Source organism: Lampetra planeri, chromosome 17 (assembly GCF_965212315.1).
Source record: "Lampetra planeri chromosome 17, kcLamPlan1.2.h2, whole genome shotgun sequence".
Taxonomy (NCBI): domain Eukaryota; kingdom Metazoa; phylum Chordata; class Hyperoartia; order Petromyzontiformes; family Petromyzontidae; genus Lampetra; species Lampetra planeri.
In genome coordinates this window covers 8,832,506-8,856,837 of record NC_136123.1, presented here as the reverse complement: position 1 = coordinate 8,856,837, position 24,332 = coordinate 8,832,506, and positions in this window count along the sequence as shown.

Below are 24,332 nucleotides of genomic sequence, written 5' to 3'. Positions count from 1 at the left end.
TGACAAATTAAACTGTACTGAAACTATTTATATTCAGCATCTTCCTCTACACAGAGATGTGTTTTATGGTTTTGGAGGTTTGGCTGTAGTCCATTATAAAGTATGCATGTCTTTTTTACTCAGCTTATAAATACACAGACGGCTGCTGTGTAGCTACATCATTTGCGTTGGGGTGTTTTTTCTCTTCTCATTAAACACTGTGAGATGTTGGTTATATTATCGTATTTTTTTTACAGGCGTTTTGTTTCAGATACCACAATATAAAATTTAATACGGAACAACACTTATTTTGAAAAATTGTAACCAACAAAACTCGGACGAATCAATCAACTAATAAACTAAATAATGGAAATAAATTCCAACTATTTTTGTTTTATATTTAAAGCACAATGCATATTATTGTTGTTTATATCTCATGATGCTGCTCGTTAGTCTGGTTTTATGTTTTATTTGCATCAGAAAGCACTTGGAGGGAACCTCATATTTATGCAATGCATTTTTCATGTGGCTGTTATTTAGTGCCAAGCACAAAGAACCATAAAAGGATAAAGGTCCCCATAGGTGGAAAGAAAAGTGTTGAGATAACTCTTGTGGATGGCTCCCTGTCCAATCAGAATCACACTAATTCACATCACCCAGCCTAAGCACTGCCACTGCAACCTGGCGAACTGAATTTAGATTTAGTGATTTTTTTTTGCTGCTGCACAATGCAGGACAGACGGTCTTAAAAATGTCGTACCTCAACAACTCGTACATTTTCAGTGTGAAAATGAAGCACAAGTATCTGCAAATGGAAAACTAAATTTCACAGGCCTGCAAAACCGTAGTAAAGTCAACAGTCAGAACATCTCACTGCTTCAAAATAAGCCATGGGAAGTCTTGAACAAGGGGTCTAAATTCCACATTCCCATGGCATGGTCTGGTTTAAACCATAGTTTAACAAAGCGGTACTTATTTTGTCTACCCCAGCGGAATGATAGGCTGAATATATCTCCATCTAGAATTAGAACTGACAAGGTCCCATGTGTTAGTTGACTGCTCTAACCACAGCACCACCTGACCAGATTTGTAGATTCATATATATATTATTTAGTTTGGCTGAGCATAAATCTGCTTTGATAAAAAATACACGAATGCATTCTCACTTGCACCTGAAGTGACTGAAGACAGATCCCGTATTTGCTATTATGCAAATGTGTAGATACAATCTGCGTGTAGGTCATAGGGGTTGTTTAACCATACTGACCAGTGTGCATTCTCACTTGCATCTGAAGTGACGTTAGACAAACCCCTCATTAACCCACACTGACTATCACTTTCCACTGATGTCAGTCCTGGCAAGGATGTGAACCTAGATCACGTGATCACCTCTCCCACAAGCAATTTAATAACATGTAATATATGAAGGTAAAATAAAGGAAAAGGTCTCGGATATCCAATCGTTTAGTTTTTGTACCATTTAAACATGACCTTTACTTTCTATATTAATGTTCTTTCTTTGCCTATGTTTCTCTATTATGTTCCAATTGTGCTTGCCGTACCATGTAATTGGATGAATAAATTGTCATTTGTAATTCTGCAGCTAGCAGTGCATCACTTTGAGTCAGAAAAAGGACCCCAGAAGATTATGTCACAGAACTGCTTCTGAAGACACTTCAACAGACCTTCTTAACTCGCACCAGGGGCAAATATTTTAATGCCCTACAAAGATTGTTCCTCACATGTCAATCATACTGAAGTGCTTATGTCTGAGAGCTGGAATTGGTTGAGACCATCAACTCGTCACACTTGAGAACCCTGGTTAATCAGTGGTGGCTGAAACATGAATGCGAACCCAGGATCTCAGCCAGCTCAGTGCTCTGACTTGTGATCTCGATGCCACATGGCCAAAACTTAAATAAATATTTTTAATTGGCAGCAAAACTTTCTGCGCATCAGTTTATCTGTAATGTGATTGATACCACCTTGGTGTGGAAACGCACGCACAGCACACATAATATTGCATGCAGAATGACGGCACGTGACCATTATTAAAGCAACGTCCTGCGAGATTATAGAAAATTTTGGCGCTTTATAGGAACAGACGTTAAAACATTTATTGGGATTTTACTGGATGAAATGCAAAAATCGGAAATGTGGCTCACATATAACTGAGCTCATCTTTCAAGGAGAATGGGCCACTAAAATGTGATGACTGGATTCTAAGGTGTGTGCTTGTGTGGAAATGGGTGCATAGGGACTTATTCAAATATATTTATTTATTTTGCGATATAAAACAAATATATCTCGGCGTTATTTATTTATTTATTTGCTCTCACGCCACAAGACTCCCACTGCTGAAAACTGTTTGGTGCTAAATTACACCGCACATCCAGCAGAATAGAATCCAATGGCACTAAAGTGGACGATAAAAGAACTGCCCGGCTCAATAGTGAGTAACAGTGGTGGCCTGCGCTAGATTTACATCGCGCGGTTACTGCAAAGCAGTTGCTCAACGGACATTCATTCTTTTGCTCCTTTTTTGCACTTTGTTTACATTTTTAGACACCTTTCCTGTCATTGCATGATGCGTGCATTCCTAAAAAAAAGTTCGGATATCACTGTTAGTATGGGCCCTCCCTGGTAATAATCATAGCCAATGGGGCGGCGGTCACCTAAATTGGCGGGCCCTGTGTCATTGATGGAAAAGACATTTTCCTATTTATGGCAGGGGCCATTGTCTTAAATAGGACAACAATGGTTGACTTCCTACAAAGTGGTACTCACTTCATCAATGCCTAAGGGGAAGATTAGCAGGATGACCTCCGACTTGTGTGTTTAAACGCACAACCCTCCGATTGTGAGTTGAGTGTCACTTGGCACATTGAGTCCGGCAACATTACAGGGTACACGAAAGGTAAAGAGTGGAAATTAATAAGCTGTGACGCTATTCACAAGAGTAGGTCATTGTGCGCTGGAATCATGAGCCAAATTATCCGTGGTGTAGCAACAGTCTTGTCAGTGCACACTTGCCAAGTTGGAAGCACATGTCGGGCAAGCAGCTTCCCCCAATGGATCAACTGTCCGAAGAACATTGTAGTCATCTGACATGCAATTAACTAATTATGATCATTTAATGTTTTTTTATTGAATACATGCATGGAGGGGTGGTTTGCATCCTGCACTATGAACCCGACCTGAGTTCAATTACTGGCCATGGCTAACATCAGCAGCGAGTAATATCCAAACCGATTCCATTGTTCTACCTCCCTCTTCAAAAATGCGAAATGATCAACATGGTGAAGTATGGTGAAATGACACAGTGTAAGTACGTATGCACGTTTAACTTATTTCGCACCATACGTAGCAAACCGAGCTAATCGGAGGTAAGGAGGCCTTTCATCCAGCAGTGGTTTTTCAAAGAATTATAATTTTGCATAAATACAGTACATACATGTGAAGCAGATACGTGAAAAACGATCATTTAAAAAAAATACACATTCAGGCATCGTTAAAGTGCAATGTGTTGTTTAAACCATTTGTGCCACCTATGGCCGGTCCCGATAATAAAATAACCATAAAGGGAGAGCGGTAATTTTAAGGCTTGAACAATTATTCGTTAGAGGCCATTAGCTAACAAGGACTTGCTAAGGACACAGTGGAACACACTTAATGTTGCGCTGTTGAGATTATCAGAAATACTGGACGTGTGAGCCTTTTCCGTGTCCTACGCAACGCCGCTTCACTTGTACGTGGCATGGGATCACGATGTCACTGTGGATAAAGCCACTGAACTCAGTCCAAACTGAAACGCCACACGAGTTGCACGTCAGAGTAATCCACCCACAGTGGCGACTCGGGACCGTCAATGATGGGTCAACGATGAAAATCTAATTCCGAAACTCACATGTGTCAGACGAATTGTGCACAAGAAATGGATGTTTTTTTTCGATTCGTACATGTTGTGTGTAACCACTAGAGGTGCTATGATGCAACACATTATTCTCTGGGTTGATCGTGCTCCCGGATTGTGACAATTCCTCGAATTGTGAAGGTGACAGAATCATTACAAGCCAAACAGCTATCCTCTGGTTAACACTGGCAAAAGGGTCTCAGAGATAAAGCTGCTTAACCGAGCCATTAATGCTTTGGCGTTCGCATCATCCTTGCACTGTTCGTCTTTTGCCATTCTTTGATCTCGCACCGGTGAGACAAGGCCACAAAAAAACAAGTTATCTCTGGTGTAAGCTAATCAGTTTCAAGGACAATGCATACATTACACTGTGTAACAAATTTGGTTCCTGGGTGGTAAGTGTTATTTCCTAATTGCTTATGCCGCAAAAGTATAGAAAATGGCTATTATTCCCCACATACTTTGCTTTCCTGACCAGGACATTGATATTTTGAAATTTACCTATTTTTCAGAACATTCAAGATAGATTCACTGCTGAGTAAACTTGGAGTAACTTCTAGAACATTCTACAACTTTCCAGTAATATAAATAGTAGTATAAATACAGGGGCCTTAAGCCCACCAGTTCAGTTTAGTTCCAGCTGCCTAAGTGGATACATATCTGCATTTTTCTGAGATGGCATCAAGAGGCTGCAAGCATCCGGCAGACGCATTTTGCTATGTCTGCAGCCAATTTATCAAGACAAAAGCGAAAAAGTACTCTGTGGAAGCATCTGCTAAGATGTGTAAGGCATACCCTGGGCACCTCATTTCACCTGCGTGCAATGAAAAAGAACTCTGGAAGATAAGATGGACAATTGTTGCTCGGAATTTTACGTTGTAAAATTAGTTTAAAAATGTTTAATTGTAAAAGTTTATATTTTAAAATGTTTTACAAGTTTCAATGTTATTGAAAACACATATCATATATGAAAAATGTTGCCAGAATCGTTTGCACATTAGTCATGGGTGAAATAAATGTATTTTAGTAGCATGGTACAGAGGGGAAAAGAGAGCCATTAGGTTCGCTATCCCAATAATTTGGCGGGAACCCACTGACCACTCAAGCAAATATCTACTTCTGCATGGTGGACCCTTCCAAACATCAGACTGGCAAAAATACATCTGCAATCACGTATCCGGACCTTCCTTCATCCATCGCCCCGGTGCGACACTGCTTTGAGCTCCCCATACCCACTCCTCCGGAGAGAGAGCAGCCATCTTTAGAATAGAGCAGCAAGTCAGAGAGCGAGGAAGACGTTGTTGATCCAGATGATAATTTCAGAGGTGGAGCTGAGGAGAGAAATCCAAAAAGACCTCAACGACTTGATCAGAGATCTTGGTCTCACCAAGTCCAATGCTGAGCTTTTGACGTCGAGGCTCAAGCAGTGGAACTTGTTGGATGAAAGTGTACAAGTCGCAGATCAGAGGAAGTGTCACCAACCTTTTTGCAGCTTCTTCACCCATCAAGATGGGCTCTGCTTCTGCCACAATGTGACCAGTCTGTTTGAGGCAATCGGAATCGCCTGTAACCAGAATGAGTGGCACCTCTTCATTGACAGCTCATCCAGGAGCCTCAAAGCCGTGCTGCTCCATAATGGTAACAAGTACCCGTCTCGATTTAAAGCTTTCGTGACTGCAGGGATTCATCTTCTTGGTTCTTTCGGTGAAGTCACGTTACTTTACCGAAAGAACCAAGAAGAAGTACCCGTCTCTTTCCCTGGCTTCCCCTGGCTCACTCGGTGCACCTCAAAGAGGATTACAACAGCATTACGACTTTGCTGGACACCTTGAAGTATGATGAGTACGGCTGGGAGGTCATCGGAGACTTCAAAATGGTGGCATTCCTGATGGGTCTCCAAGGCGGTTTTACCAAGTTTCCCTGCTATCTTTGCCTTTGGGACAGCAGGGACACCAGGGTGCACTACCACAGGCGGGGCTGGCTACAGCGGACCGCGTTCTCTGTGGGGAGGAACAATGTCAAGTGGGAATCACTGGTGGATCCCCAGAAGGTGCTGATGCCACCACTGCACATCAAATTGGGCTTTATGAAACAATTTGTCAGAGCTGTAGATAAGGAATCGGCAGCCTTCAAGTACCTTCAAGACTTCTTCCCTAAGCTGTCTGAGGCAAAGGTCACAAAGGTCAAAGCCGGCATCTTCATCAGACCACAGATAAAGAAGATCCTGGAATTCAATTAATTCCCCAAGAAGCTCACTAGTAAGGAGAATGTGGCTTGGGACAGCTTTGTCGCAGTGGTTCGTGGCTTCCTGGGCAATCACAAGGTCGAAAACTATGTAGAACTGGTTGAGACTCTGGTGAAGAACTACGGCACAATGGACTGTAGGATGTCCCTCAAAGTCCATATCCTTGATGGTCATCTTCATAAATTCAAGGAGAACATGGTAGCGAACTCGGAGGAGCAAGGCGAGCACTTCCACCAGGATCTACTGGACTTTGAACGCCGCTACCAAGGACAGTATAACGATAACATAATGGGAGACTACATTTGGGGGTTGATTCGTGAAAGTGATTTACAGTATAATTATAAATCTGGAAAAACTACTAATTTCCCAATCTTTTGTGGTAATTGTTGTATTACATGTTAATTTTGATTCATGTGTTGTTTTTGTCTGACTTTATGTGAACGAAAAGACACAAATTCGCCCGTTTTCTCTTTGAAAATAGGTAAATTTCAAAATACCACTGTCCTGGTCACAAAAGCAAAGTTTGTGGGGATTAATAGCCATTTTCTATACTTTTTAGGCGTAAGCAATTACGAAATAACACTTACTACCCAGGAACAAATTTTTTTTACATAGTGTTATCATAGCAAATTAGTTTGCATGTTATACCACGAGCATGTGTGGTTAATGCAGACTCGACGCCTTGTAATAAATAGGTGTGGCTATTTGGTATTTTAACATCTGAACACCTGTAATATACCAGAAAGGGTTAAACCTTGAAATAAATCTTAATACTGACAAAAAGGTTCCTATAGATGTTTAGACTGGTGTCTGCCCCCAGAATGTGGAATTAGCACTACTGACTCAGTGCTGAGAATTTACGTGAGCTTGACTCCAATACCTTGTTGATTATGTAGACACTGTAACTCGTTACTTATGAATATAATACGTGGGATTTAACTTGAAGTGCCATCGCGCATGCCGCACTATGCGACTGTAATGTATGACCCGTACGTGCAATTTGTTTGAATTCCTTCGTAATTACTTACAATCACCTGTCAAGAAATTATTTCTCATACCCTCCAGTCTCGCGGGCATCCGCGTTACCTGCGTTGCACGCGCACAAGCACCGGCAGAAGTTAATGCTTTACATTATAGATTTTGCTTTAAGTTCTAAACTACTGCTCGCACGAGAAAAAAACAACCTTCTGGAGACTTTTAAAAAGCATATCATGAAGCATTTATGACACGGTCATTTCCCCCATGGTCAAAACACAATCAGGCCCTGTTTCACGAGTGCAAATAACATATCGGGTTTTATTTATGAAGCGTGTAATAAGTGAGATTGCTAGCCCACTCTTTCCGTTATTTAATTTCTCCACTGCGTCTCAAGAATTGTTTTGAAAAGGGTTAAGCCTCATGGCCAATGTTTTTTGTCAGCACACGTCACGTCTATTTTCCATCTAGAGCGATAGCTGCAATTCTGCCGTGCTCTGACTCTAATAGAATCTGACAATCAAGCACCAAAATGTCCCTGCAATACTGAAGCGTATGACAACCATTAGTTTTTGGCCATTAACTGAAAAGGCATATATTGAAAGCATTCCTGAATGTGCCTCGTAAACCTTCATTTTGAAGCAACGTCCATCAAACTGGAACTCAAAAGTTTTAGTCTCCAACAATGTACTCTGGCAAGATAATCCTTGACCTTATACATTTAAAAATAAAATAGGGTAAATATATGCATATTACACGTTGCCTTTGCCATGTTTTTACTTGGTTACTTTTACTATTGCGATATTGTTCACCTGCTCAGTAGGTTATGCTTGTGAAGAATAGATAGAGGATGTATTCAACGGAAGTAAAATTATTCTCGTATATTTCTTGTTGTTGAAAATCGCAGACAACAACAACACACATTGTCAACATATTGACGTTGTAAGCTCGCCACAGCCTTCATGTTTGAAATCGTGAGACTGTATTCGAGACCATGATTATTTATGAACTTTTTTTATTCACGTTTTTATATATATAAGTATTTTTTTTTCAGCCTGGGAAAAAATAAACATGACACTTCACACAAACGCTGAGCCTCTTTATTATTGCCGGCTTAAGCTGGGGGGTGGGGGGGTGGTTAGGGGCACACAAGACATTCACCAACCAAATAAGCTGGAGCATGGCAGGAAATAACAAACGCAGTTAAAACTTCGCACACATGGACTCCACAATTGTACACAAAGGCTGCCCCCCTTTTCCCCGCACAACACACATTGGGGAGAGTTTTTTTTTCTTACGCATGGCACTCCATCTACATTTCAATTAATAGGAAGAGTAATTACTGTGGATGTAAATGCTACTGAATGGGGGCCGCGAGTCTTATCTCAGACACACAGCGCAGCGGGCCACACTTAATAAGAGCGATGGCTGTATCCCAGATATTCCGAGCTGAATAAAGATTGATGCCTTTTTATTCAGGCCTGCACAATGCACAAAAGAAAGAAGTGCTTCATTCAGTCGGTCGCCACAATTACTAATGCCATTTGGGAAGCAATTCAGCCGTTAAAAGACCGAACATTATTCATTTTGCTGCATTATTAATTACGTTAATTGGGTTTTGCGTTTAATGTCTGCGAAATTAATGTATATAAGCTGGGAGTTATAAGTGCAATCTTTGTGTGCGTCATAAATGTCAAAGAACCGACCAAAGCTTTGGAATTCCAACAACTTTACAGCTGAGCTGTGGTAATTAAAAAATGACTTAACGCAATATATTACATTCATTGCGCCATTCATATCCTGACAATGACACCTTTATAGTTGTGGGCCAATGATCCATAACAAACACAAATGTGATTCAATTATATATATACTTTTCAACGCAAACTGCATATAAACGGGGCAGCTCTCACACACACGGGTCGCTGATGTTTGTAGTTCCTGAAACTCTCGCCTGGTCCACGCAAGGTCGACCGCACGCTGCCTCAATGAAAGGCACGACGACTTACATTCCGAGACTACACTAAGAACTAAATGATAAACAGCAATAATATAATTAGAAAAAACCTTAAAATGAATCACTCATTACCACGGATGCTGTATTGATAACAAATAACAACAACAACAACAATAATAATGTTATTCATAACTAAGACATTTAATACTCAATGGTAACAGCTAGAATAATATTAATAACTGAGAATCGGTCACGATCATGCAGGAACTGTGTTAATAGCAAGTAATAGCAGAATAATTAAATTAACAAAGAATCATTCACACCCAGGGTCATAAGTTCAAATCCCAATTGGGGTCAAACGCAGCTTATTATCCTTAAAGGGATTATTGAAAGAATAAATACTTTGTGGAAATTAATTCGTGAGGTTTCATTTTACAGGAATTTGTTCACCTCCGGCATAGGAATATGGAATTTTCACCGCTAGCCCTGGATTGTAAACATTACATGAACACCACCGCTCCATGGTAATTAAAGCTGCTACATCACTACTTATTTCAGCAGGGAGACACTAAAACCTTTCCATCAATGGGAATGATCTAGAAACACATTTTTGAGTTTTAATACAACGTACAGTTCTTGAGATAATATATGCTTCATTTCTTTACTCATTATTTTTGAAGTGGGGCGCGCGGGGGGGGGGGTAACCAAAGTAGCCGAATGAAACCCACACACATATATTTATATATTTATATTGATATATTCCATGTTCTACATGTGCACATCAACAACGTGCCTGATGAGTCCACAACAGTGAGCCGCAGCAGAGTTGCTCCGTATGTGGTAGCACGCGGCCTGGCAGCCGTGGAACAAATACGTTACAAGGCATCTACTGCCCTGTGCTATTGTTTAAAAAGCAGCACGTCGGCTTTGTAAATTGAAAATAAAACAGGGGGACGCACTCCAATTAGCAAACAATTGCCCATTTTTTTTTTCTCAGCAAGCGTTCGTACGCTCGGTGCAAATGAAAAGGCACCTTAATTGAAGGCGTAAATAACTCTGTGGACCCTATTACAGTGATTTTTCTCTCACTTAATGATCAAATGGTGCAGAATGTCTCCCGTGACCTGGAGATATGGCACACGTTATTACATTATTTCTGCACGTATGTATAATGTTCCTGCGAAAGACCGCCGACAGAACATCAAGCATATTGCACAGTCGGTGATGCATTCTCGATGTGCAATACTCACTTGGCAACAAGTTGCCCCCTCCCAAATAGAAGAGAAAGGAAATGTATTCACTCTCAGCACAGAGTGCAAAATGTGATCAATCATCGCAAAAATGAACAATTTTATGAAACGAACCATGGAGAGAGAAAAAAAACACACACACAAACACGTTGCAATTGAAAGGAATATCGACGGCACATGAATGAGCTTCGTTTAGCAATCTGTGTTTAAAACTATATATACATATTTTAATACCATCACCATATTATGACATGTGGTAACATTATTGTATGGACCGTGTATAGTGCAAACAAACACATACGCCGGTATTTCTTCATAAATTGCAAATTCATAAACGGATCTCCCCCGAACCATCCCATCCCATCGCAAGCAAATTATTTAATTGCATAGGACAGCGGTGCATTCTGCAAGTCAGCCCGAGTGGCAGATTTAACTTGGGACTAGTGGATTGGGGTCACAGATATCTCCTCTATTCATAAGCCCATTGGCAAACATACTAACGGCATATTATCCAAACCATTCAACCTTCCTCGTGGCCCAGACAGGCCAGCGCTCAATCTCCCTCACTATTTGCATTCGTAATCGAACTCCAGCTGAACCTCATCCGTCAAAGTGCAAGCATCTCCTCTTTATTTGTCTCTTTTACATGGTACCCCCTGATATCAGCTCAGGTTTCTTAGCAAAGCTGCCACTGTGGTTTCCATCAGTAGATTTCATAGGAGGTCAACCCCTCCCCCCCCCAAATAAGACCATTCATGGACACACAATGATGATTTCAATTTACTTACTTTAGCGTCATGGTTTGGGTGGAGGTGAAGAGGTTAGAGCACCACCCTATGAACTTATGTGCCATTCTCGTTAGATTTCTGGTCATGGGTAACATCAGCAGCCAGCGATTTCCGCACTAGTCCTGGGAAGACCCCTTCCCAGACCGATGCTGGCCAGCAAAGTGAAGTATGGTCAAATGACCCCCGAGAGCGATGCACTGCAAGGGATTCCCTTGTTTAGCAGTGGATTGAGAAAAGCTGCAAACGAAAGTATTTTTTTACATCTTACAGTTTTTCAGTTTAAAACCCAAACGTGTAAAACAACAACAATATTTGCATTGGCAGTGTTGCACAATTAAACACGAACGTATGAACACCGTTGTCATGAACACCGGTTTCAAATCAAACATCATACAAAAGGCACATACTTTGGGAGATGGCCCTTGTTCAGAGCAAACAGAGAGGGGGGGGGGCAGTCAGAATATTTTGACCTCTCCTGGTTCTGATGAAGGTCCATTGCCAAAAATGCTCGCCTATGATATATACTGTATATTTTTCCAGATTTCCTTAATAATAACAACAGTGTTAAGTGTCCGTAGAATCAGGCATTTATGCAACATGAAAGGCCCGAGAACCAATGTGCTTGTCTGTGTTTGTGTTCAGCCATAATCAGCCTATTGTTTGGGACTCGGACACATTCATGTCCTTCCCTCTATTCCCATTACATCTTTGTCTTTTACACCGGTCGACATGGACCCATCCAGCTGCATTTTTTAAACGAACCTATTGAATCTGCCTCAACATTGCTTGCGGCGGGGGGAGGGGGGGGGTGAGGCTATTCCAATAATCTACAATTCTTTTGTGAAAAGGATTGCCTTCCAAATTCCCTCCTGCACCTCCTGTCTTAATGCACGCCGCTCGCGAACGTGTCGCGCGCGTCCCACCGAGAGACGGCGGACCTTCCGGAATGGTCAAGTTGGTGAGACTTGAGCAGAAGCGTCCCGATATCATCAAAGTGTGCACCCTTCAACGAAATTACTTTTCATCCGACTGGCTGGATGGAATTCGTCGTGAGTCAATCACGCACGAGCATTTCGAACCGAGGCCACGGAACAAGGGCGCATTTAATGAAGGCTCGAGGGACGCTCCTGCATGCGCTGTCTGCCTAAAGAGGGGACCTCGTCTTAATCAGTACCAAGAAAGATGCATTATTCCCTGACCAGGTGGCAACTCTTACGTGAAATACTCCCGCTTCCCTTTATTTTGATTAAAATGAGAAGAAATTTATATTTTTCTATAAATCGGAATCGTAGTGTCTGTGGCTATTTGTAAAAATGTTGCACTTTGAATATTGCTTTTTATTTCTGATTCAGAGATTTAGACTTAACGCTTTCGTGACCGCAGGAATTCATATTCTTGGTTCTTTCGGTAAAGTCACGTTGATAGTAAACAAAAATCTAAATTAAAAGCAAAAAAACCCACGACGTTTCCATCGCAACAGAAGCAGTCTTCTTCACGGCACATATATTTACACGATCTAACCCAAAAACCTCTATTATGGATGAAATTGGTCGCGAAAGCCCCACGTGTTAATCATGGCTTTATGCTATATGGGAGCTGTACATAAACGATGCTTTATGCCTTACTTTATCACGCTCTTGTTATTGGCTATTTCTGATCGATAAGGATGTGATAAGTCCCATTTGTTACAGCAACGATGCCCCTAATCATAAAATCATGAATTCAAATTCTGGTCAGGGTTAACTCCATGGTGAAATTGTGAGGCTCAACCTGGTGATGTTCCAAATGTAGTCATCCTATGTCTAGACTAGTTTTTATCAAAATGATGAAAAATAAGAATTAGGTTATTACCCTTTCTAGCAATAAAACAGGAGGTGTTAAGATGTTCAAAGACCAAACAGAGACCTTTTTCAAGGCATCAAGTCTGCATTAACCACACGTACTTGTGGCAAAACATGCAAACATACTCTAATAATATATGCATTGTCTTTGAAACTATATTCTTTGGGTCTTTCAGTAAAGTCATGTAGATAGGTTCAAATTAATAATAATAAAAAATGAACAATTTTTTTAAATATTAATTTGAACTTATCTAAGTGACTTTACCGAAATACCCAAACAATATGAATCCCTGCACTCACGAAAGCTTTAAGTCAAGATTTGTCTTTGAAACTGATTGGCCTACACCAGAGACTGCCTTCTTTATGGCCTTTTCTCGCCAGCAGTGTTAGACCAGAGAATGTCAAAAGTACAAAGACAATGCAAGTAATCAGAACAATGATAGCTCGGTCGAGCAGTTATATATATGGGATACTGGCAAAAAAAACTTCCATCGTTTAAACCATATAAATATGGAATTTCCACTTCTGGGTTCGGTGCCATGAATCAATAAACGCTTTTGAACAAACACCAGTTTTGAGCATCGTGACACTTTGACTCTGATCAATGGACATAACTACACACTTTCAATTAGCACTCTTTTGTTCGGTGATGAAATAACATGACACCACATCATCGTTGATGAGGCTGCATTCAGACGGCTCTTGAGTGCACGTGAATATTTAATGCCGTCCAAACAGCCAGCCCCATCGATTGCACTTTCCAGATGCTTCCAATAACTTACAGTCACGTGGGATAACAATGCTCTCGGCCATCATAAGTGGGGAATGAGACACACGAAGCTAAATAATGTCCTCGTTACGTGGCCGTGTTTGTCACCGTGGCCTGCGGCTGAACCAATGGCAAATCTCTCGCTCGATTTACCGTGATATTCCGTCACGCGTTAGGAATGAGCTACAAGGAAATTAGAGTAATGGCGCAGGATGACTTAATGGGCATTGAAGACCTGACCACACCCTTCGTGAAAAACACAACATTGCTATTCGGTACCGCCATATCGGCAGGGCACGGCAACATCATTTCTACAGAGCCGCTCAGCAAAACTCCTCCATGTCCTGTTAGGATTCACCCATAACAGCTGAGTGGGGGACGCCGTCTTTGTTCATCCATGCCCCTAGGTCATAACACAGAGCCCCCCCCCCCCCAAAAAAAACCTGCAAGTTTCCTAGGACAATTATCTCGACACGCCCTCTGCTCCTTGCGTGGCCCTGTCAATGTACAACAACGTCAAAGCCAAACTTTTCTGAAACGTAAACAACAATTCTTAAAATTTCGATTTTATATTATTATATTATTTTATTATGTTTTCTTTTTATTATTTTATTATTTTCATTCTACGTGACTTTACCGAAAGAGCCAATAAGAACAATTCTTTAAATATAACAAATGGTGAATATCTATGAGCCTCCAAACACATGTGAGAAATGAGAGGATTTATTTTCATTAGTGTAGGTAAGTTCAAAGACGATGGTAGGTTTCCATAATGTGAAGCTCTGTCTTTGCCCTTTGAATTCACAATATCCTTCCAAGATGAACTTCTGCTCAACTTGTTTGCTAACCTTTCATTGGGTAGAAGAGGATCGGCAGTGAAAGATAAACTTTTGAAAGCTCTGCATATTAAACCAGATGCCATTGATTCACACTGGATAATGGAATGTGTGAAAAAACCATAGCTCAATAGCAATGGCAGAAGCAGCACATAATCACTCCAGACTTACTGCAAATTTAAAAAGATAAATATACCGTGTTTTAAAAATATTTGGGTATCAATGTACCCTGTGGGCAATTTTGTTTGTGAGCACCTATTAAGGACGGCATGTCGCATGAGGGGTGGTGTGGCCAGCACCACAGACAGCCATCTTTGTCTGGCAAATGTTAATAGGGACGCACCTCATGAGGCCCTCTATGTTTATTGAGCTAGTATAGGAGAGCGGCTCAGTCCATGTTTCGATACCAACTGACAAATGTGTGAATGGCATGAAATTGAACCTGGTCGTATCTGGATTCGAATAAACGGTGTCCATTTGGCTTAGAAGATGGTATTAGTTCTTATTGGTTCTTTCGGTAAAGTCACGTAGAAGGGAAATAATAAAATAATAAAAATTAAACATAATAAAAAAATTCTCACGACGTTTCGGCCACAACGCAAGCAGCCGTCCTCAGGTGAAGACCAGGTCTGTCGGGGAGACAGCGTTTTATTTTTTATGATTTTATTATTTCCCTTCTACGTGGCTTTACCGAAAGAACCAAAAAGATGACTCCCTGCAGTCACGAAAGCTTTAAATCGAAATTTAATGGTATTAGTTTTTTTTTTAGGTGACACGAAAACACATTGTATGTGGGCCACGAGAATGCTGCTTACCGTCTCCCAGCTGAAAGAACTTCGGAAAACGGAGTGCAACAATGCAGAGGCCCAGAATAAACTCCGAATTCGAGACCCAAACATCACACCTCTTTGCTTTGACATTCCACAAAGACACTGCCGGTGTAACCATCAAACGCATCAGAACATCAACAGGCCGATCCGCACATCTCTTTCATGAATGGAAAATTAAAGACAGTGCGACTGCGGCCATGCAACCCAAACTACGGGCCATAAAGTAAACCACTGTAGCCTGTGCCTCTCCACTGGAGGAATAGCAAAACTACACCAACTCTCATCTCCTGGAGCCCTCTCGTGTCGAGCAGACCTCGACATTGACATGGAGCTCATGAACACAAGGCCACATGCGAGAATAAAGAATTGAACAGGAGTCATTCAGATAATAGCTCAGTGTATCAACATCTACATGAGCAGCCATACAGAGACTGTTGGGGTACACAATCGTGCAACACAGGTTACGGACATAGGTTATCACAGCCACTCATAACACAAATATGCATTAAGGAAGCACAGACTTCATGCTGCATGGGTGGAAGCCGTAGCTGGTAAGTGAACTTAGGTCACTGGGTCCATAACTCAGTGCACTAATCACTGCACCACTGCTCCCCAAACACGAATAAAGAGATCCCCCAGGTAACCTTTAACAAGCTGCTGGGATACGTTCAGTTAGTTAGTGAGCACCTATTAAGGCCAGCATAACATTCGAGGGTGTGGACAGCACCAGGCTCATCCACTTTTTTCTCCCAATTACTGGCATTTTACATATTGTATAAGGTAATCATTTAAGGCTGAGTCGATCTAGGGGAGACCACTGTGGTCAGTTGTCGCTGGTACGTAATTTGAACTTCAGATCAGTGGATTCATAGCGCAGTGTACAAACTACTCACACGCATACACACAAAGATAAAGATTCCCCATGTAGCCTTAACAAACTGTTGGAGCAAGTGCTCTTAGCGAGCACCTATTATGGCTAGCACCACGCTCGGCCACCTCTGTCTCCTCCAGTGCTTATAATTATTTTTTGACACACCGCACAAGGTACACACAAATACACACACTCAGAATCCGCACGTATACACGCACACATTAATGCACGCACGCACGCACGCAGATACAACACGGGTTATGTGTTGAACAAAGGGTGCGCTGCTTGTATGCGCAGGGCGGAGAGCTGGGTTGTGGGCTTCCAGTTAGGGAAGTGATCTTATGGGTTAATTGCCGCAATCACCGTTATTGTTCCTGTGGTGCACAGGTCAGGTGGCTTAATTGGAGGGCACTCGTGCAGCCAAAAAGGGGAAGACTTACCGGTCACTTAAGTGAATGCAGCAAGCTGTAAACCCTCCCACGTCTTACCACTGCCTCGCCCCCTCCCGTTGTTGGATGTTAATTACCTCGCCTGGTATACAGGAGGGAGTGGGCTCGATCTCGACCCTGACGCCTGCTGCTGTATATTTGGAGGTTGCATGTCTCTCTCCCTGTGGTCACGTGGCTTTTTCTCCGAGTTCTCTGGCGTTTCCCTCCGCATTTAGAAAACGTGGGTTTAGAGTATTTGGCTGCTATACATTTCCATGTGATAAGCCACTTCGTTGAACTGTCATTTGTGGCCAGGTCGCTTCTGAAATAGAGTTATATAGCTCAGTGAGCCTTACCTCGTAAAATAGAAAAATGTTTTCTTCGTTTATCTTTGCGCCAGTAAAGCTCCTCGTTCAAACTATGACAGCACCGCGCTTTGTGTGTACATCTAGCAGTGCCCTAATTGCCTACTGAGGGACTATTAATTATATGTTTGGCTTAAGGTAGATATAAAAAAACATCATGAACATGAGAGGGCAATATCAGGACTGTTGCTCTATAGAGCACCGGAGCATTCGTATACAGACACGTGCGTGACTCTTGTTAACACCTTCCTGCGGAGGGAGCTGGTAGGAACGTTGGGTTGCTCGGTCAATGGCCAGGGTCAACGGCGGCGTGGTGTATTCCGCAAATATGCCCGACTGTGAGGGCGGGCACAAGCCGGCGTGAGTAGGTTAAACGTTGAGTTTTATAAGGGCACCACGGGGTGACCAGGCCCTCCTCACCCAGCCCCTCCCCACCCAGCCCCTCCCCTCCCACCCCCCACCCAGCCCCACCCTCTCCACCCAGCCCCTCCCCACCCTCCCCACCCAGCCCCTCCCCACCCCACCCAGCCCCTCCCCTCCCCACCCCACCCAGCCCCACCCTCCCCACCCAGCCCCTCCCCACCCTCCCCACCCAGCCCCTCCCTCCCCACCCAGCCCCTCCCTGCACGACGGACGGACACAATAATCCCCTGTGGGCTGGTGTAACCAGGAGGTTCCTACCAGTAATAGTTGTGTTTGTACCTGATGCTGTAAGAAAGCAAAACGAATTATTTAGTGATACTGCATTGGCAGAGGTGCAGAGCCAAAAATAACAAATAAGCACAACATATTTAGGTGTTATTCTTTCGGTCTTTCGGTAAAGTCACGTAGATAGGTTGAAAAAAAATAACAAAAAATAACAAAAACTACGACGTTTCGATCACAACACAAGCGATCGTTATCAGGAGTAGTATATTTTTCTATTTTTTGTTTACAGAAAGACCCAAAGAGTATGAATCCCTGCAGCCACGAAAGCTTTAAGTCAAGATTAATATTTAGGTGTTGTCGAGTTTTTTTTCTGTAAAAAAACCACCGATTATGGCCTGCACTTAAAAGGATAGGGCACGATCCAAATCAAGCCCAAATGCTTTTGTTTTCACAGAGCTGTTGTTCATACACTGCATCCTGGATGCCATTTTAGCCTGAGATGACCTAGTGGAGGCCCAGTGCAGATTCAGACACCACTTTCCGCTGATGTGCGCGGACGTAAATTGAACCTAGGTAATTGGAATCATAGTGCAGAGTTTGAACCAATTCACCGCTACTGCCCACGACTTCAAAAACAAAGATCCCCCGTATAGCTTTAACCGACTCTTGGGGCAAGTGCTGTGAGCGAGCACCTATAAAGGCTGGAACAGTACACCAGGGGGGAGGTGGCCAGCACCACGCCCGACCGCCTTTGTCTCCCCGGTGGCGATGTTTACACACCGCACCAGTCACTCATTTAAGGCTGATTCGACCTAGGGGAGGCCCAGGACCAGTTCAGATAATCGTCACTGGTGTTGGCCGTGAGCGGGAATCAAACTCGCTTCCCCACGCCCCAACAATGCACATACACACACACATACACACCTTCTGGTAGATATAGCGTGACTGATGACGTGGAATTCGTGTACACATGCACAGACATGCACGCATGCACACACATCCCCAATTACATTGCACACATTCACAATACGGCACCTTGAAGATGTGCGGCTCAGTACATCCGCTGTGAATGTGGATTTCACCCAATGCCTATTTGTCATCAGCACTGGTGCACCATAAGTTGCGTTATTCGATATATTTCTTCTTATCATGCAACAAAACTAAATGCAAAATTCAAAAACCTCTACGCTTTGCAACTGTAAAAGAGAGCAAGGGGATTTAGTCAATGTTGTAAGCGTATAAACATATACAATGCATGGATAAACGAACAAATTGGCTGCCATCTTATCACCACAGAGATACAGATTGTGCTCAATTGTCTGCTGAAATTGTACGTTTATCCACCGCCATATTGACAGAGTGATTGCCGCGCTATTGTGTGGAAACGCGCAAGGTTGTTGCATTGTGCTAATACTCTGAGTAGCGCTAAGCTCACATTACATGCAAGCTTCACTCACTGAGCCGCAATATAGTCAGAGATCTATCCTGCTACACTAGCAATCCACTGCTTAGATGACCTATGTAGCAGGGAAACAAAACTCATTATAGGAAGTGGTCGGTGGCAAAAAGGTCAGAGTACTAAGTCGACACCACTGGGATTCTGGGTAAAACAATTAGGAAACCACCTGTGATGAAACTTGGCTTCTCGTGCAGTGCGTTGATTGGTCTCTCAGCCTGGACATCAATGGGTGCAAAAAACCCCCAACTGTATTAAATATGGGCGTGCACTTAATTTTCCTTAATTCCAGTTCTATGAATTTAAATATATCGGTTTGACTGTTATGTGATAATCTCATAGCAGAGTGTGCAGGAAAGTGTGACCACTACTGTTATAAGAGAAAAAAATTAACCCGTAAAAACCAAGTTTTTCACTATAAATCCTTTATATGCGTGGCGGCTAGAGTCCTCTCGTCCTCTGGCTTGAGATGGCTGCCACCTATGGGTCAGATGATCGTCTGCCAGCATTAAGCAATTGGTAATTAAATATATAAAACATTTCCCCTAAACAGTGTAAAATTTTGGAAAAATGTTTTCACGAAAATTAATTGTCACGCACAACGAGTCTGTGTGGAAAATGTCAGCTCGATTGGATCACGGGAAGTGGGTTAAAAAACAACCGAAAAATTTGCACGGTCGTAAGCAAGCAAGCAAGCACGCAAGCACGCAAGCAAGCAAGCAAACTTAATATAAAGGATTTAAAAAGGGTAACTTGAAGGGGTTAAAAAAATTGTTTTGTGGGAACAAAACATCTCTTCAACAGCTGTTTCTGGCACGTGGGAAGCACTGCTTTTGCAAGATTTCTGATTGGATTATTCTTCTAATTAATTATTAATAAATCATTAGTAAATAATAATTCACGTGTAATTAATGGCAAACGAATACATAGCAATGAAAATTGTAATAATTGTATAACATGTTGAGCTTCTTCACTCAATGGGCTTTACTCGGCAAATCAACTTCTTATTCTGGGGGGAAACTTTTGGTGTTGTGGACCATTGTGGTTATAATATAAATAGTCTTCGACTTGTCGCTTTACATGAATATAGAAGTGTTTTTATAGCTTGGGATTGGCTGTAGTGCAGCTCAGTGGATGTCTAATTAATGATCCTTTATTATTCCAGGTGAGGGCCCTTTGAAACAATAAGACTCTCTTGCAAGGGAGACCTTGGGAACACAATGATACGCACAGCAGCAAAGAAGTAGGTTCCCAAACTTCAAGGCATTTTTGAGTGTGTTTGGTCTATGGTTTGTCACGTGGTTTATATGAAGGAATTGTCCTGATGGGGTGAATATTGTACACCAATCACGTAAGGGTGAGTTTTCATCTCGCGTGGCTATTATGACATTATTTGTGGCCAGATCATCAGGAATGTGCCCAATCTCATCATATGAACCTCATGGCGGTCACCCCGGGGTACCATAGTACCCCGGCTCTCGCATAATGCCCGTGATGCAGTCACTTTTAGTCTGTTGATGGTCGGCGATGCGGCAATCGACTCATCTCAACGAGCTGTACACGATGCACTATTCGATGACGGATTTTCTTATGCTGTTTGGCGTTTCGACATCGCGAAAGTGGATTTCGGATTGATTGGTACCCCAGTCGCTGAGTTAAGTACACCCCTGGGAAAAAATAGTGGCCCAGAAATAAAATATGTAATTGCCTCGGACATTTTGTATTATTTGGTACCCCGGGGTACCGCCATAAGGATCATGTCTCAGAAATTAAGCAAATTAGAGCCGGGATAGTTTTTTATGGGTGACCATCATGCGCAAAGCAACTGGTGTAGCTGGAATTGAGGGCAGTCAAGGGCAGTGCGTCAAACTCTATTATTGATTTGCACCTCTCTCCACATTCACCAACCCGTGCTGGCCAGCACTGTGAAGTATGGTCAAGGTTCACATGGTGGGGGAGATGGCCCTCATCCAGCAGTGGATTGACAAAAGCACGGGGAATTGAGCTGCACCGGAGACAAGCCCACAGCAGGCCTCACAACTGAGTAAATAAAACACGAGGTTGGTGGTTAAAAGCTTGTGTCTCTAATCCATATACTCGCATTGGACCAGTGGCTGGCAGTATAGGACTAAGAGAACACAGGCACAGCCTAAGCACAGATCGGGCAGAAGTGTTTATTGGTTAATTAAAAGATGCACTTAAGACAGACACTCAGCAGGTCCCCCGTACGTTTCATTTAAGCACATGGACATGCCGTGCCAGGCAAAACGTGACGTCAGATAACCAGTGTTTATTTAACAGAAATATTCAAGTCATACAAATAAAAGCCGTGTTGCTACGAAACAGTCCGCTCTGTGCAGCACGCCACGAGATGGTGGGGAGAACAAAAAATCTGTAAGGATAGCATTATGCAGTTTTAATGAGCAATTATTCACTGATGATATTAAGTCCATGTCCCGCTGAGCACAGTAAATAGTCTCTAATTAAGTTACATATTTTAGTTACAGCGGCTAATTAAGTTTTAAACCCGAGCCACTAGAACAATTCTTACTTTACGCTTATGAAGTTAAATGCAAGTCTATCCAATTAAGCCCTTCAATAAAACTAATTTATTCCTTTGTAAATCCACCTGGCACTTGGTCTGTGTCTGAAATCACCACTGTTTAGCCAAATTATTTTGGCAATACTCAATGGCAAGACCACCTGCAGAGTTGCATTAGCGTAAATGTAGACTGTTATTGTGCTACGTTATGTTCCAGCAATAATTTATTCCATTGGCAGTGAATTCTATTTTATGAAACAAAAACAGACTGGGGGAAAAGTTTGGCAAGGGTTTATGATGTCTTGTGCAAAACTAGACTACTGATCTTGTGGCAGCGTGTCTATTACACGCCTACATCTCTGCTCATGAAGGATATTCAGCTTTACCTAACTGGGATTATTTACAATTATGATTCTGCTGCTTTACCCAGAATTACCTCACGAAGCCTCAATACTCTATTTCAGGAGGGTCCTGCCAAGGTTTTGCAACATGGGGACAATTTGACAACGTGCAATTGCAATTGAGGAATTTGTAGGCAATTTTATTTAAATAATGGGAATGTTTGTCCAATGCAAATCACATTGTATGTTTCTTTTTTGCTATAGGAGGAAACCCAAGCAGAGGTGGGCGAAGATAACATACAAATTCCACGCAGAATAGCACCCATGTTGGGAATTAAACCTAGGCCCTTCTTATTATAAGGCACGAGTATTCCCATTGCACTTCCCTGCTGCCGATAAATGTGTGACAATGTGAAATAGAAAAGGGCATATTTGAAAACTATAAAGATAAATTACAGTAAAATCTCTTAAGCGCTGGAAATCATGTGCACCCATATTCATATTCATCATTTTCTTTACGATATAAAGTATTGCATGAAACTTGAAATGGTGCAAAATGGCCTAATATATTTTTTGGAAACCTACTGATTATTATTGTTTTATCTTTAAAGGCAAGTGGCAAATTCTAAAACGTGTTTTTTATTCATGAGTTTCCAGACCGTTACCCTAACGGCGTTGAAACAGAGCGGTTAAAACAACTTTCCTCTTGGACGAGATTGATATTACAGCACACTCTGCAGAAGCGTTCTGGCTCTTTCTGCTTGACAGCCCAAAATGACAGCCCCAAAAATGTCCTTTAGTGTGCAGTGTAATTGTGTGTGTGTGCATGCGTGCATGTCTTTGCATGTGTACACGAATTCCATGTCATCAGTCACGCCATATGTACCAGAAGGTGTGTATGCGTGTGGGTACGGGGGGGAGGTGGGCGAGTTCGATTCCCGCTCACGGCCAACACCAGTGACGATTATCTGAACTGTCCCTGGGCCTCCCCTAGGTCGACTCAGGCTCAAGTGAGTATCTAGTGCGAGGTGTAACAACATTGTCACTAGGGAGACAAAGGCGGCCGGGCGTGGTGCTGGCCACCCACCCCCTCGTATGCTGTTTTGTTCTTCATAGGTGTTTGCTAACAGCACCTGCCCCAATAGTCTGTTCAAGCTATACGGGGGATTTTTGTCTTTGTCATATGCGTTGTGGGGAGTGGTGGTGCAGTGGTGAGTGCACTGTGCTACGAATCTGATGAGTTGAGTTCAATTCCCGCTAAAAGTCATATTGGTGACAAATATTTTCACAGCTCCTGAGTCTCTCCCTGGCCGATTCAGTCTTAAATGAGTGGGTAAACATCATAACCGGGTACACCATCCACTCATGCGCAATGCTGGCCTTCATAGGGGCTCACAAACAGCACTTCCATCGACAGTTTGTGTCGGCTATTTCAGCTTGTCTTGGTGTAACCGATTCCTGCCCTAGTTGGTGTGATACGCCTAAACATTGCAGTCATCTGCCAGATTACTCGCTAACAACCGATGCCTCAACATTGAAAGCTGGCCATGAAGTAGCCAATAGCATACACCAACGTACGCATGTGTATATACACACGAATGCACGTAGGTATGTGTGAGAGCCGGAACTTCAGTAAGGGTTTAGGCGATGCATTAATATACCTCTGTAAACAATTGCGCGGTCCAGAGGTAATGTTCTGCACATTCATTGTTGATAGCATTAAACGCCCTTTGTGATGAGCCACATACCCACGATTCAGTGCGTTGTACTCCCTAAATTGCTCAGCGCGGTTCACCACAGGTGTGAAATATCAAGTGCGGACGGCAGCCACGGAGGCACGGGCTATGCGGCGTACATTGCTCCCCATCGCCATCCATCACTGTGTGCATGTGTACGCGTGTGTACGCGAGTGCGTCTTTAATCTAATTCCACAACACCAACATTTCCTCTAAGGAGCAAAAAAAAACATTCTTCATATTACTTGCCCCTGCCCACATGAATTGCACATTAACCACACTGACAAGGCAAACCGCTGCCAATGGGATCTGTATTCTGCGTTGAAAACCGGCCGTCGCATGTATCCCAAGCACTTTATATCGACTGCTTCTGATTAGTGGTACGTGTGGGGGCGTGTGTATTTGTTGAGAGTGGTCATGACCACCCACTTCACGTGCCAGTTGTGGTCCTAATGTAGACATTTTATTTCAGTGGTGGTGCAGGCCCAATATTGCCCCCAAGACACAGCATTGCTCCATTGGCTGGGAGGTAATAATGTGCCTGTATTTTGGCCCTCTTGTG